The sequence below is a fragment of the Anser cygnoides genome, chromosome 2, assembly GCF_040182565.1.
Source record: "Anser cygnoides isolate HZ-2024a breed goose chromosome 2, Taihu_goose_T2T_genome, whole genome shotgun sequence".
NCBI classification, from domain to species: Eukaryota; Metazoa; Chordata; class Aves; order Anseriformes; family Anatidae; genus Anser; species Anser cygnoides.
In genome coordinates this window covers 25,793,964-25,808,410 of record NC_089874.1, presented here as the reverse complement: position 1 = coordinate 25,808,410, position 14,447 = coordinate 25,793,964, and the positions used below count along the sequence as shown (strand labels likewise).

General features: G+C 40.6%; 1 protein-coding gene across 4 annotated transcripts in view; it reads left to right on the top strand.

Annotated features, from left to right (window-relative positions):
• The window catches only part of CALCR (calcitonin receptor), a 177,938-nt gene that overhangs the window by 58,086 nt on the left and 105,405 nt on the right, over positions 1 to 14,447 (top strand). The window contains exons 2-3 of one of the 4 annotated variants that reach the window (XM_048077525.2): positions 2,213 to 2,608; positions 3,634 to 4,060. The exons of the other annotated variants lie outside the window; for them this stretch is intronic. The gene's annotated coding sequence lies outside the window, so the exon portion shown is untranslated. The remainder of the gene's footprint in view (positions 1 to 2,212; positions 2,609 to 3,633; positions 4,061 to 14,447) is intronic. 4 annotated transcript variants of the gene reach the window in all.

Here is a 14,447-nt window from a genome sequence, read left to right as displayed (position 1 = left end):
TAACCCAGCGAAGCGTAGATGCTAGGTTTTGGACATTATTTATTTATTTATTTATTTATTTATTTATTTTAAATTTGGGCTTGTTTAGCTATTTTCCACAAATGCTTTCAGACACATTGTAAACTGTTCCTAATGACTAGGGGGAGGCATGCTGAGAAGAACTGTGCTTTGCCCGAGCACGTCTGAATTCCCAAAGCTTCACTGAGCATCTTCACAGGCTAACTGTTGCTTTGGTGCACAGAGTATTTCTATCTAGCAAATAAAGCTTCCCAGTGACATGAAATTGTGGGAGCAAAATGGTTGCCAGAATTCGTCTAGAGAAGCGATTAAGAATCGGTATAAAAATGGTATTTTGAAACTGTGCTTGCTGCTACTTCTCAGTCCTAGTTGATCTTGAGTTGATCTAACACAGGGAAATCGTGTCTTAAATTGCAGAGCTCTGACAGAGATCCAGGACTGTATGAGAGTGTGGTAACTTGATTTATTATTAGCATCCTGAGTTGCCAGTAGTTTAAAAGTTGGCTCAGGTTAAACAAATATGAATAATATGCACGTCTCCTAGTTAAGACAGGCAGGTGTATTTAACTATGAGACTTACCATGCATGCAGAAAGCAATGATGGTGAGGAGAGATAACTGAACAGAGCCTGAGTGCTGCTGTATGTGAATGTTAAATATTTCCATTTCTAAATTAAGCCATCTGTCATTTCCTCTACTTATCTATTAATTGGTGCTTACAAGCCCTCATGCTACATGTTCAAAGGAAGATCTCCAGAATAAATATGATGACAGAAGAACACGAAGTACACAGTAAACAATGCTGAGCTCAAAAATATAGAGTAATAGCCCAATTCATGGTCAATATAGTCCTATTAAATTTGGCTCCCATTGGTTTCAATTTAGGAAAGCATTAAAATGCAGTCCTATATCTGTGTCCCTTACATAATTTCTGGCTTTCTTAATTGCAGTGAGGCTTCTGTGCATGTTTACATTTAAATATGCATTTAGATTTTCTTATGAATAATGTTCTCCTGAATGGGGCTGCTAGTCAGAACATACAGAAACTGGCTTCATGGTACCAGAGTCCAAAATCCTGCTCTGTCCTTTACAACTTATACTGACTTAAAAAAGACTTAATCCTAAAGCAAGGGATGTCTGCATGTGGGTTTTCGTCTCTAACCAGTGATCTGTGAATCTTCAGGATGAAGAGAAGAGTTGAACTCTTTTTGTCTGTGAGGGTGGTTTGGCTGCTGGAACACGAATGAAATGACTTTCCGGATCTGCTTTTACATTAATCAGTGTTGTCAACAAGGGTTTATGTCTGTACTCATGGCCGTTGTCACACTGTGAAGACAAATCCATTTCCCTGGACTCATTTTTGTCTGTGGCACAGGCAGTTTGATCAGTGATGATGGGTAGATGCTAGCCTCAGAAGAAATATTCTCACTGAGTGTGAAACACAGGGTCTGCTGCCAGTGACTTCCCTGGATACTGGAAAATGACCACACATACAAAAAGCCTGGCTTTTTACTGCCTTCATGTTTTCTTGTTCTGATAATTAAAGGTGGGTGGATTGATGATGTGTGATTTCTCTACTCTACTCAGAAGGGAGATGAGTGGGGCTGTACCTATGCTAGTGATTTTCTTTGAAAAGTCAGGCATTTTTGAGGCTAATCCTCCCCCCTCACTGCCCCATAGTCCTGCCTGGTTTCGTTCTCAGTTGTAGTTTTGGTGTGCATGCACAAAGCATCCTACATAAGGATGTACACCTGCAATGTCCCCAAGGTCATACCTAATATCCATGTTTTCACTAAATGCTTATTAAGCATCAGCAGCTGCCAAGACATAACGACACACTTTTTGTCCTCCATAACAGGATAAAGCCATGTATGCCTTCCTGTTAGCCCTTGACATCAAGCTATCAATCCTTTGAGACTACTGCTTCAGCCTCCTCCACCTATCCTTTTGGTTGGAAATATCCCTTCTATGCTGAGCCACATACTGATCCCTTTATTCCTTTTACTGCCTTTTAAAATTGTCCCCCTTTTTCTATTCCCCTTTCCTGCACTGGTGACACATATGGTCCCTACAGTGTCTCAGAAAACTAATAAAATGTGACCTGGGTCCTCAGGGAAATGGTACTTCTGAGAAATCTGTGCAGTGAGAGAGCCAGAAGTTTCTCTAGAAGCTGTATAACTCTGTGGTAATTTCAGGAGGCTGCTCCTCATGAGCAATGGGAGATAAAAGAGGACTGGTGAGCAGTGCCACGTTACAGCCAAGGAAATTAAGGCTGCATTCCTGAAGATGGAACTTTGCACTGTCCCTTTGGGCTGAAACAGCAGACATGCCCCTTATGGAGAGATCAAAGATACTTTTGGACGGGAGCATTGCACAAAGCCTCCTGCTGGTCTGCACTCCTACAGCCTGGGTGCCAGAACCACCATGCAAGACAGCAAGGAGGAGAGCATGCCCTCCGGTGCCACCCCAGGATACCATCTCTTCCCAGCTCTTGCCCAGTATCTGCAGAGTACGTTTAGGGATGTTTGGCTCGCACCCACCACAGCCACTGGCAACAATGTGATGAACCAGGACTCCAGATCCCAAACTAGGTAAGTGAATTACTGTTTTATGCACGTCTGGGTTTAAAGAATAGGCAGTGCACAAGGCTTCAAATGGAGTTAGGGGTGGGCTGGGCTCAGAGCTGTGGCAAAGAAAGCTGTTTATAACCTGCATAACAGGGCTGCTGTGCTTTGTCACAGCATAGAAATACACACTTAGAACCATAAAATTCCTCTAGAAATGTAAGCTGTGAGAGAAGTCTGAGCTTGCAGTGCTGAGCAGATGGAGGGGTACAAGTATTACCCAGCTGTGGTAACATTCTTTTCTCTCTCCACAAACACATACTGTTGGAAAGTCCCAGGGTCACCTGCCTTCGGTCTGTGGCTGAGTGCAGGCAGAAATGGTGCAGCCCTGCTTCTTCACCCATTCCCAGTCGCCAGAGATTGCCTGGCACTGAATTGTTGCGGCAGTGGTGCTGGGGGTTTCGTGGGAGGACACTGCTCATCTGCCCACATGAGAGAGGAAAATGAAGGCAAACTTTTGTGTGGACAGGAATTGGCTGTGTGGCAGCCACAGAGGGCCACTGCAGTGTTGTGCACAGTATGTATAGCACATGAGCACATCAGGCTTCATCCTCTGTCCGCAGCTCGTGGAACATAAGGAGGCTCTTGGCTCACCTTCCATGCAGAGCAGGCTAAAAATCAAGGTGGGGAAGGGATGTCCTTATAGGACTGTCTTACGACTCTCACTGATTAGCACCGACTCTCCACCGTGCTGTTCACCACCACTGTAATGCCTGAGACCTCTCATTCCCCCTCCCCTGCTGCAGAGGACAGCAGGTCACGAGATACAGCGTCCTGGGGCACAGCAGGCTACCAGTTACCCACTCCTGTTGTGGGGGCTAAGGGAGAAAGGGTCACCCTAATCAGAGCCCAAATCCATTTGCCCCTCACATGAGCTGTTCAGGGCAGAAACAACTGACACCACCCTGCCCAAAATGGGTCCTTGAAAACCTGGGGGCTGTGCTGCAAAGGTCACTCAAGGATGGACAGACTTGTTTTTCTCTCCTTTTCAGGTTCCTCAGATGAAGAGGAGGGTTGTAGGAGCTGCACTTTTCCTTACCTCAGCACATTGTCTCCATGCTGCTGCAGGTAGTCAAGAGGGCATGCACCAGGAGGCCATGCTGGAGTCTCACAGCTGAGGATGCACTACAGAGGGAAGAGAGAAAAGTGGGAGAACATGGAAACTGTGCATGAAAGGTACCCAAACACAGCTGGTGGCAATCCTCAGTCTACTTCAATCCAGACTGGCAGAGCCTCAGGAGCAGCTGGATCTTCAGAGGCAGCAGCAATGGCAGCTTCCTGTGGACGCCTCTTTGGCCTTGTTGTTGGGACAGCGGCTGAAAAGTTATCACAGGAGCTTGTCCCAGTGCTGAGGGGAACCTCAGCAAGATTTGGTGGTGACTTTGTGAGCCCATGCCAAGCCTTTACATAAACTTACAGGTCAGTGTGGTGGGAAAGCAGAAGCCAGACAGTGGCTTTGGGGCTTCTGTTTTTTGCTGCAGACCTTCAGTTGTTGTGCCTTCTTCTTTAATTAAGCCATAATGGTCAGATTGTTTTAATGTTAGCATCCATTACGTCCTGTTGTTGGTACTGTTTGGCTACATTACTTCCAAGTCCCTTTTCCCCTGGACTTCTTCTTTAGTTCTCTTCTCCTTCTGATTTTTAAATCTCTAACACTCACTTCTTCCAGTTCTTAGGTAAGGGCATGTTCCCTTCCCCTTCCATCTGTCTCCTCCTCTTTGATAAAGTTTTTGTGTTCATTTGAACTGTTTTGCAGTACCTTCTCAGTTTAGGTACAGCATTCTTCCTGTTCAGATAAACCTTCACCTAAAGCCATGTGCTAAGATTTCTTTTCTGTTGCCAGACTGACACCACAATTCAGCTGAGGTTGTGGTAGGCAGACCCTCTTACTACCTATCGAAAGCAACAAGTCTATATGCAGTGTCCAAACAGAGGTCTGGTTCTTGTTCCCAAACTGCAATCAAAACAACCCAAAAGTAGAGGCCCATCCAGCACCCATCCTTAAAAAATTGTCCTCAGCCCTCTCCATAATCTCACAAATACTTTGTACCTCTCCACGTTGCTTTTGCAGCAGCTATCAAGAAGGTTAAATTCCTCCTTGAAGGCCTGTGACCATAAAGCTTCTTCCAGCTACTTATGGAAAGTCCATCCACTTCATCTCCTTGATCAGGCAGTCTGTAGCAGATGCCTACCTCTTCTTCTTGGCCTCCTGTGTGATGATGATACATAAGTTGACAGTTCTCACAGTGAACATCTACAGGTGGAGAGGGACATCCTAGCTGCCAAAAGTCACAAGCTTTCATCTCCAGTCATGCTAGAAGTCTCCATTCTCAGCCTCTGGCCATACCTTCTCCTGTGTAATGTGGCGTTGCATCTCTGGTCCTTGCAGAACCTGTTAATCTGTGCATCCTCGCTGGTGCTAGTCAGTCTGCTCACTGTCCTCACGTCCTTCCTCTAGCAGCTCAGCAACTCAAGCAGAGCACGCCTCCATCTGCTGAGGCCACCAGCCCACCGGCTGGTGGGTTCTCCCTGTAGGTTGGTGTGTGTGTGTGTGCGCGCACCTGCTTTGAGTATTGGCGTCCTGATCTAGGACTCTGACTTGCCAGAGGTGTCACTTCTGCCACTTGCGTCTCTTTAAATGGTGCGCACTTCATAGCTTCCTGTTACACTATGTCAGTAATGCGTGCATAACTGATGGAAAAAAGGTGTTCTGGGGCATGATATATCTTATTATTCTTTGGATTTGTTTATAGTAAATACCTCTTTCATTCCTAGAATTATTGCTGTCATATTTAGTACTAAAATTACATACTAAATGATAGAGTGATGTATTTTTACAACATTCAAAAATAACAGGGTACCAGACTTACAAGATATTGATCTAAGTATTCTGTGCTGAAATATACTCCAGTGATTCTATTCTTAAAATGTGCACTGGGTCTGATTGTGATGGTCCCAGGGGAAGGACGGAGTTTTCATGAGTGTGTGGTGAGAGCGAGTCTCGTAGATGAGGAGTTGGTTGGACCTATAAAGACATATTTCCCTGCTGTGCTAGAGATTACAAGTACAAACTGAGACAAATCATTGTAAAATAGCATTGACTTCAGTGGGCTAAGTTATTAGGGTTTGTTCTGGAAAAAGGATTTAGGCATTTTAAGAATGAGCAGCCAGATTTGTTGCTCTCATTTCACCTAGTTGTACCTATTCAGAGGGCTCTTAGCACTCCCTTTTCACCTGAAACCTCATCTTAACCTGCTGAGACACATTCTTTTCCTTTTGCAGGGGTGCTTAGGTGCAGGGAGAAAGGCCCTAAGAAGCAGGATGTTTACAACACAGAAACCTGTGGGCTGAACGACAAGGCACAGATCAATAGCTGTTGAAAACTTAGCTTACAGACATACTTTGCTAATATTATACCTCTCCACAGGTTCCCACAAAGTTCACAAAAGTGTCAAAAGGAGGGTAGTATCCTGAGCAGATCTAATTTTAGTCCTTTCACCTCATTCCCCTGTCTGCTCCAGTGCTCTTCTAGGAGTAGGCTAAGGGAAATTATCCTGGACTTTATTTGGAAACGAACCTCATAGAAGAGGATTGCAGGTCTGGCACAAGGAAATGTTTGTAATGCTGTTGGTGATTACATTTTATGAGATGGCTTTCTAAAGCAGGTGACTCACACCTTACATTGGCTCTGGTTCTGGGGCAAGACGTGAATTCTAATTTATGAAGTAACCTGAATTCGTGAAGTTGAGAACGCTTTGTCTGGCAGGGCGACACACCTGCACAGGGATGAACTCTTCCTGTGTTGGATGCAGGGGAGGTATATATGACTAAATTTATTTTGGGAGCATTTCTCACTGTGAAATCCTTTGTGAGGTCTATGGTTTCTTTTTCAAAGACCTGCCCTTTTCTGTGTACACGTTGATTACAAATTAGGGGAAGTTCAGCAAAATACTGTAAACAACTTTGTCACTTTTGTAGTTTGAAGCAACTCAATGCACAACACGACAGCTAAAAGTTGTGACTATGCATTTGATTTAATTCAATGTAGCCTCTGCATCCTTCAGGCCTCCTGAGGCAGCACAGTAAATATAAAGGCATTGTGGATAACACTGTTTCAAGCAAGTATGAAATGAGTCCACTGTGTGTAATACTAAACAACTTGAACAACCAGAACTGAATGTCACAGTTAAATAAGTTGTGTAGTTGCAAGCATGTGATGAGCTATGAGCTCTGTTTGTTTTATTGTACTCTTTTCCTGTATTTTTTCCACTTGTGTCTTCCTATGTGGTCTGTGTTCTGTGTGTGAATCAGCACTCTCTAAAACAGAGTTTTGTACCAGTTTGTGTCACAGATATCATGTTGGGGCTATGGTCCAGATTTTGAGACCTGTGTCATTACATTAATGGAAATTAATAGCCCACTAGCTACTAGATACCCTGATCCTGCTCACATCGCTTTCCTCCCTGAAGCAGAAGCAGTCATGAGCTAAATGTCTTTATCATTTGGACAGATAGCAAATTGGAAAATTAATAGAATGAAAAGCTATTTCCAGAAACAAACCGGTTCATTTAATTTATGCTCCAGGATTGTTTTTCAGATCTATGAGTACACTGAGCTGGTGAAATCAGAAAGTGATACTGAAATGTGGAGCCTTTTTGGGGGGATAAGGCAGACTTTTTGTTTCATTTTGCTTTATTTTCAAATATTCAGAAGTTCTCTAAGGATTATTGGCTCATATTCTTGCTGTGTATTCATCTGAGTGTAAAATAAGACCACTGGGGAAGCAAAGTAAGCCTTAGAGGTAGCATAGCTAAATGTTTGAACACATCCTTCCTTTCACTGATCTACCTTATCCCACTACCCAGCTCTTCCCCAGGGAGGAACCATGCCCCAGAGAACCCCCTGGGCAAGGCTGAGTGGGGCAGGCAGTCCTGCTGTTAATGGGCTTAAAGAGCAAGAGCACAGCAAAGAGCTGTTTGACTGGAGACAAGTTCAAACTAAATGATCTGCCCACATTATCAATTACAAATATTTCACTGGCTGGCTTTGTCCCTCAGGGCTGTACATGTAGGAACTAAACAACTCCTCGATTTTTCGAAGATGGATGTAGATGAGGACTTGACATCATGCACAAGTCCAGAATTTAGAGAATTTGGTGATTAGTAGCCAACAGTACATGGAGCACCCAAGTGTGTGTGATCATGCACAACAATATAACATCAGGTTTTCTGGAAATGCTTAGGTTGTTCCCTTCTTTTCAACTTTTCATGGGAATACTAGTGCTCATCAGCCTCATCATCGACAACAACAATGGATTAATAATTCTGCACCAAAAGAAGACAAAAATATTACATTGGTATTCATAAGGGTAATCTTGACATCAATTTGCAATATCTTTTACTTTTTGGGACCCCTTATTTCTTGTTTTCCATTTTTATAATTTGCTTATGGATTTGATTGTTGAAACTGGAACCAAAACACTCTCAGCAGATTAGTTTAGAATTAGCATATTTGAATAGCTTCATACAATGAAGATTCATTTACTAATTTTTGAATTAATTTTATTGAGTGCTTCCAGCCAATTGGAGAGGGTCCCTTATCACTAAGGATTTAGTCAGATACTATATTGCAAATGCCATATTTAAATAGCAAAGTAGGATTGGTAATAATATCAGGTAAACTTCTACAGTATTTCATTATGTTTACAAACCCACATATAGTGAAAAAAAAATTCTAGAAGGTCAGTAATCAGTATGATAGTGCAGCAATCTGTTGTATATCTGTTCTTACAAAAATGTATTTGGTTAAATTATAATTTGAGTCGATTTATGGTTTCAAGTTCTCAGCTGGCATAGATTAGTGAGAGGGTAGGGGAATTTGCACCAACAGAAAGTTTTTCTGATGACATACAGACAATGAAAATACTACCGTCTTGAAAATACTGTGGAAGGAGAAATGCAAACATAATTCTTTTAACTTAAGTTCATGAGTAGCTATTAAAAATGGCCACGTGATACTGACAAAGACTTAAACTAAACAATGTTATTAGCCATAGTTCAAAAGTAGTTGATATATGCGTTTATTAAGTGTAGTTAATCAAAAAGAAAGACCACTTGCCACGTCTTTTGGTCAAATTAAAGCCAACCAGTTCTTTCACAAAGTTAAAAAAAGAAAATCCAAGTTGTGATTGCTGCACCTGCTGCAGGAGGACTATTCTATTTCAGTGTTCCTGTAATCACTTCTCTTGTCTCTTTCAGGGAAATATGAATTAGTTTTGCTAAATTGATTTTTGTCTGGGAACTACGTGACGAATTGTTCAGATGAATCAGAAATCATAGTTCAAATGCTGTAACATTAGTAAGAATGAAATTAATTTCTGAATATAGTCCTTGTTTAACCACTCAGATAAACTTTTATAAATATGTGTAGGATCTGTGCTGTGCTTTAGGAATAATATGCAGAATATTTTTTCTACTATGCAGAACATTAGACTTTTGAAAATATTCCAGTTCTTTCATAACCAAGAAAAAGTCACCTTTTTGAAAACTTTCTGTAAAAAGGGAACATAGTCTGCATATTGTGTTTGAAAAGTCATCCAAAAAAGCCCTGTGTGCTGCTTCTGGCTTGTTCTGAATTGATATAATTATACTCTGCAGCTTTCTATTTTTCCCTCTTCTTAGCAGCTCAATGCTTTTTTTTTTTTTTTTTCCAGTTAAAATGGGCAGGTTAAATTTATAAGCAAGGCAAAAAGAAAAAAAGAAACACAACAACAACAACAAAACTAACTTTTGCAATCTTGACGGCTTCTCATGTTCATAATATTAAACAGATAGAGAAGTGCTTTCAGATTTGAGGCCTTAAAATGCTCTTGGCTAAATTCTCTTCAGGCTTTACAGATTTCTCTGAACTCCTGCTGAGATTTGCTTCAGTACTGAGTAAAGACATTAGGATTTGCTCCTTGTCATGCAGTCTTCTTTGTCAGAATATAAAATGGCATTAAGAAAAACTACAGGCAAGTAATCAGAATATGAAAAGCTAGAATAGGTCTTCATTATAGCATTTGTTCTCTTAAAAGGAGAAGCTGAGCATATTCCCACAGAACTGATATGAATGGAAGTGCTACCTTCCACGCTCACGGTTCTGGCACAGGTTAAGTCTATGGTTTTGAGGACTGAGAATAGAGATAGTGAGAATGAATCAAACTCATGGTGGCATTACTAACAAGAAATTCATTTTGCACTATTTTTATGTTTCTTGGGACTTGGTATTGTTCAGTCAAACCATAAATAAAATGAACTGACTTTTGTGTCTGATTTTTCAGTTTTTTCTAGTTATAGAACCAAGACCTGAGGCCACTTGTTCTTGGTCTCTGCTAATGTGAGTTCAAGGCAGCCTGGTCTTGCAGTTTCCCTAGCAGAAACGGCAGGATTCACACCACTGTTCAGCCCCATTGGCAAGTGCACTTAAAGTACAAGTTTTCTATTGCAGTCTGTTCAAGCAGCCACTGCTGCTATTTAATATAACAACATATGTTCCCTTGTTTACTTGAAATAAATATACCCAGAGCTTGACTGAACTGGTGGCTCCTAGGAGAACACTTGACTGATTCATGAAATGCAATGGCTGACTCCAGAATGGATGTTGCTTTTCTCTGGAGTAGAGCTGTCACTTAGCAGTGTTTGCCTTTCACTCGTTGCAACTTCTTGACATAAAGTACATTTCTGAAAGGCAGAGGTTGGCTTTGAAGAGAAAAATAAAGACTCAGAAATAGGAAAGAAGGTTAGGAAGGGTTTACTAATTCTTGGTATGGTGCTTCAGCTTAATACACGCTTATTAGCAAGCAGGAAAAGAATTGCTGTATCATATTTGGCTCCTGTAATTCTCCTGAGATGGAGCCAATTACAGATGAAACTGTGTTGCTGAGTTTATATGCTATAGAATTCTAATCTAATGTTTCACCTAATTAAATTCTAGAAGGATAAAAGAAAAGCACTGCTCCCTGGAGATAAGGGAGGGTGCATATTTCTAATATTCATGTATACTATGCACCACTGACTTCAAGACAAAGATTGAAGTAACTGGGTAGAAGTTCTGATAAAGCTGTCTCCTACCTGGATAATCAAGAAGCTTTTCCTATGCCTGTGATCAAACAATTGTCTCATCTTTCTTGCCATACCTCACCATAGTCGCTGTAAAAGGCAAAGGATGTGAACCCTGGTCCCAAGCTCAGTGAAGGGCAAGCACAAGTTCTGAGTGAAGGAGTTAGATAATTCTTTGAGGTTAAGTCAACAACCTGTATAGAACAAATATTCTACAGATAACACAAATTCCAACTAGCAAGAAAGGCATTAACTGGAAACCAGGTTTGGGGCAGTCTTTCTTGAGACATCTCTTGAGAGATTTACAGCTAGGATCTTCTAAAGCACGTAATGTCCTCCTGTCTCATGTATGGCTTCCCATGCATCTGGGGGGAGAACTGGGAATGCAGAACCAGGCTTCACTGAAGAATACTGAGGTGAGTTATGTGTCTAAGGAAAATTCCAAGTATTGGAGCCCGGGTCTCTGGTAACAGAGGACCTGGAATCGGTCTTGGAACACGTCTTTGCTAGTAGAGGCTCACATCAGCTCTGTCTTGCAAAATCCTGCTCTTCCAAGCCTTGCATGGCTTGCAGGTGACAGGTGACTCTCCCCGGGATTATGAGTAATATCCAGGTAAAGATGGCATCCTTGCAACCTGAACTTCTGCCACTCTTCAAGCATATTCGGCAGTGAAGACAAATATCAGTTACAAATGTAGAAACCCAGAATGAGAGGATTCCTATGCATTTGTGGTAGTTTGTGGCACACTGCTTATCTGTACATTTATGTATCAATAGAGTTGTGACTCAGATTTCATAGGTACATAAGTATAGATATATACATAAGTATAATACATAATTATGTATACATAATTATGTATACATAAGTATACATAAGTATAGATATGAGCAGTGTGTCACAAAATAATACAAATATGTAGGAAACAACACATAGATACTACAGGTTTATTCCAGTATTATTTTACCACAAGTTAGCAGCACAGTCTTTACCTCTGCTCTTGATTTGATCTGACAGAGTGAAAAGAGCTGTTCACAAACCATTCGAATATTCACAGATGTCTCACAAGTGTACTTGAAAGAACGTGCTATACTCAACACCATGCACTTGCACCTGTCAACCATGAGATGAAAGCAAAACTGAAAGCTGCCAATATCTTTATGTACAACTATTTGCCCAGTCACTGTGATATGTTGTTCTGCTTTCTCATGTCTTCTTCATCTGCAGCAAATAGAGCTTGAAAATGTTATTTTCATATAAACAAAGCATCCAGAAAAGGCTGCCTACTCATGCAGGCTGGCTGCAGCATGAGCTGCTTGTCCGCAGCATATTATAGAGCACAGAAAGGGACCATCTCAAGTAAAAATAGCACTAGTAAATGGTGATTTATGTCTTAAAATATTTTTCTTAAGGTTTTGTTTTCAAAATTTCATGAGATTTAAACAGACAGAAAAAGCTTGCTGTTTTTTTATGTTTCACCAAGAGAAATCTCAGTTGACTGACTGAAGTGAAGTTTAAAACCAACTGGAGGCAAAACTAATGTATTCGTTCAGATGTTTTCAGGCCATCTGTTTAAGTTCAGTGTTAAAGTTATCCTTTTCACTGGATCTATTCTAAGACAGGACCATTTGTTCAAGAAAGGAACAGCAACAACAAGAAACATAAGAAAGGAGATTTTTTTCTTTTCTTTTTGTTTCTTTTCTTTTTTTTAAAGAATGCTGACAGTCAAACTCTACTTTTCAGTCCTTCCAATCCAGACACTACCATGTTTCTAATATTCCAGTTCAATATTCTAGAAACAGAATCACTTCTGAAGCCCATAAGTAGACCTCTCTATAATAAACAGTGCCTTCAGAAATTGCTAGCAAACTTTTACAAACTCTACCTGCCCAGATAACAGATACCAAGAGAAGGGCTTGAATGTATGAGAGTCAAATGAGAATGAACTCATTTCATTTACATTTAGTAATGAACTGAAATGTGAACTGTGCCTAGACAGGTAGGACTAAATTTTCTCACAGGGATTACAGTACACACCTTAGGCATACGTCAGTGTAGCAGCTTCTGCATGCTCTGGAAAAGCTAGTACTATAATTTCAACCATAAGAAAGACTGATGAAACCCCAAGTGGCCCTGAAGAGCCTTGTAAATGGAAATTTGCAAGCTCTTTTCTGTACCAGTACAATATCCAACTCTATTTATCCCAGAGGAATGAAAAGATGCCTTTGAAGTTATCTTTGATCCTGTCTTCACCTCTTTGCACATTTTGACCTCTGAAAAATGTAATGCCATCATTGCCACTGCGCCCTAGTTTTCAGTGTTGCAAATCCCACTGTGGCCACTAATGCATTGTAGCTGAAAATAGATTCATGAAACACAAGGGTGAATACGTCAAAAATCATGTAACGTATAATCGCAGTACAATGACTTCATCACCATTAAGTATCAAAGCATAAATAAGAATGTTGCCAAGTCATGCATATCTTTGTATTTGTTTAAATTATTTGTAATATCATGGAATAATACAGCTTGAGAATTAATACTGAGAAATCTGGGCTGCTTATTAGAGCTTCCTTCCGGCAACACTCATAAAAATGTAATTATTATAGAAATAGTTTCCAATAGGAACATAATAGAACAGGTGAAATGAATGAATACAAACTGTGTTCAAATAGCTCAAAAGGGTATTGAAAATCCTTGATAGAAATCCGGCTTCTATCGTGCACAATCTTTTTTTTAAAATGAAATGGGCTGTTTTACTGTAACCAACAAACAAATTACTGATGGACCCTTTGACAATAGAGGTTGGTGGTGCAGTGCAATCATTTCTTCATGTGTGATCTACAGGTAGCTTATTTGAGGGATTTCATCTTATAAAACTGCATTACAGTAAATTGCTGTAATCTATGTGTTGTCTCCTAAATAACTGCATATATGGGAATGTAAATATATTTCTAGTCTGAATCAGACATAACTGATAATGGGTCATTCTGTTATTTCTAAAGTTGCTTGGGTATTTTTATCAAAATGTTTTTTTCTGCCTCGTTATTTTGGTGGCCAATGCCAATTTGTTGAAATAAAAAAACCTTCAGGAACATAAATATTTCTACAGCTTTCTTATGTGGAAAAGTCTATCAGGTTCAGAACGGACCATTTACAAGCAAACGGAAAAGACTTCATGTCTTTGCTTAGACTAGGATGTGTGAGATTGTAAGGGTGTACTCTGAGTCAGATACAACAAGATGTAGGAAATATATCACCTACATCTGATGCATATATGCTAAATACATAGGTTTTAGCTAATCCTCTTTGCTGAAACTCTCACTATTTGTATGAACAATAAATTATTAATTGAACCAATTGAGAGAGACTGATTTTCATGAATATAGGATGTAAAGTTGTGGCATTTCAGCATAGCAAAGCCCAATGGGAGACCTCAAGTGAGGGGAACGTGGCTTTATTTTCACATAAAATTATGTTTAACTCAGTCACATTCTAATACCACATATTCACAAGCAATACTATGTGTGTGCCCAACTTGTCTGTTCAGCATGCAGACACCACATGGTAGGCAGGTGGTCTGTCCAGGATTTCTTGCAATTGCTTGAAGGACAAGGGGTGGCAGCTGTTGAATCCTCCTCACTTCACCAGGGTGCTTCTTAGTGTAGAAACCCTTTCCAATAATAGGTCTGCCTGTTTGTACCCTTTA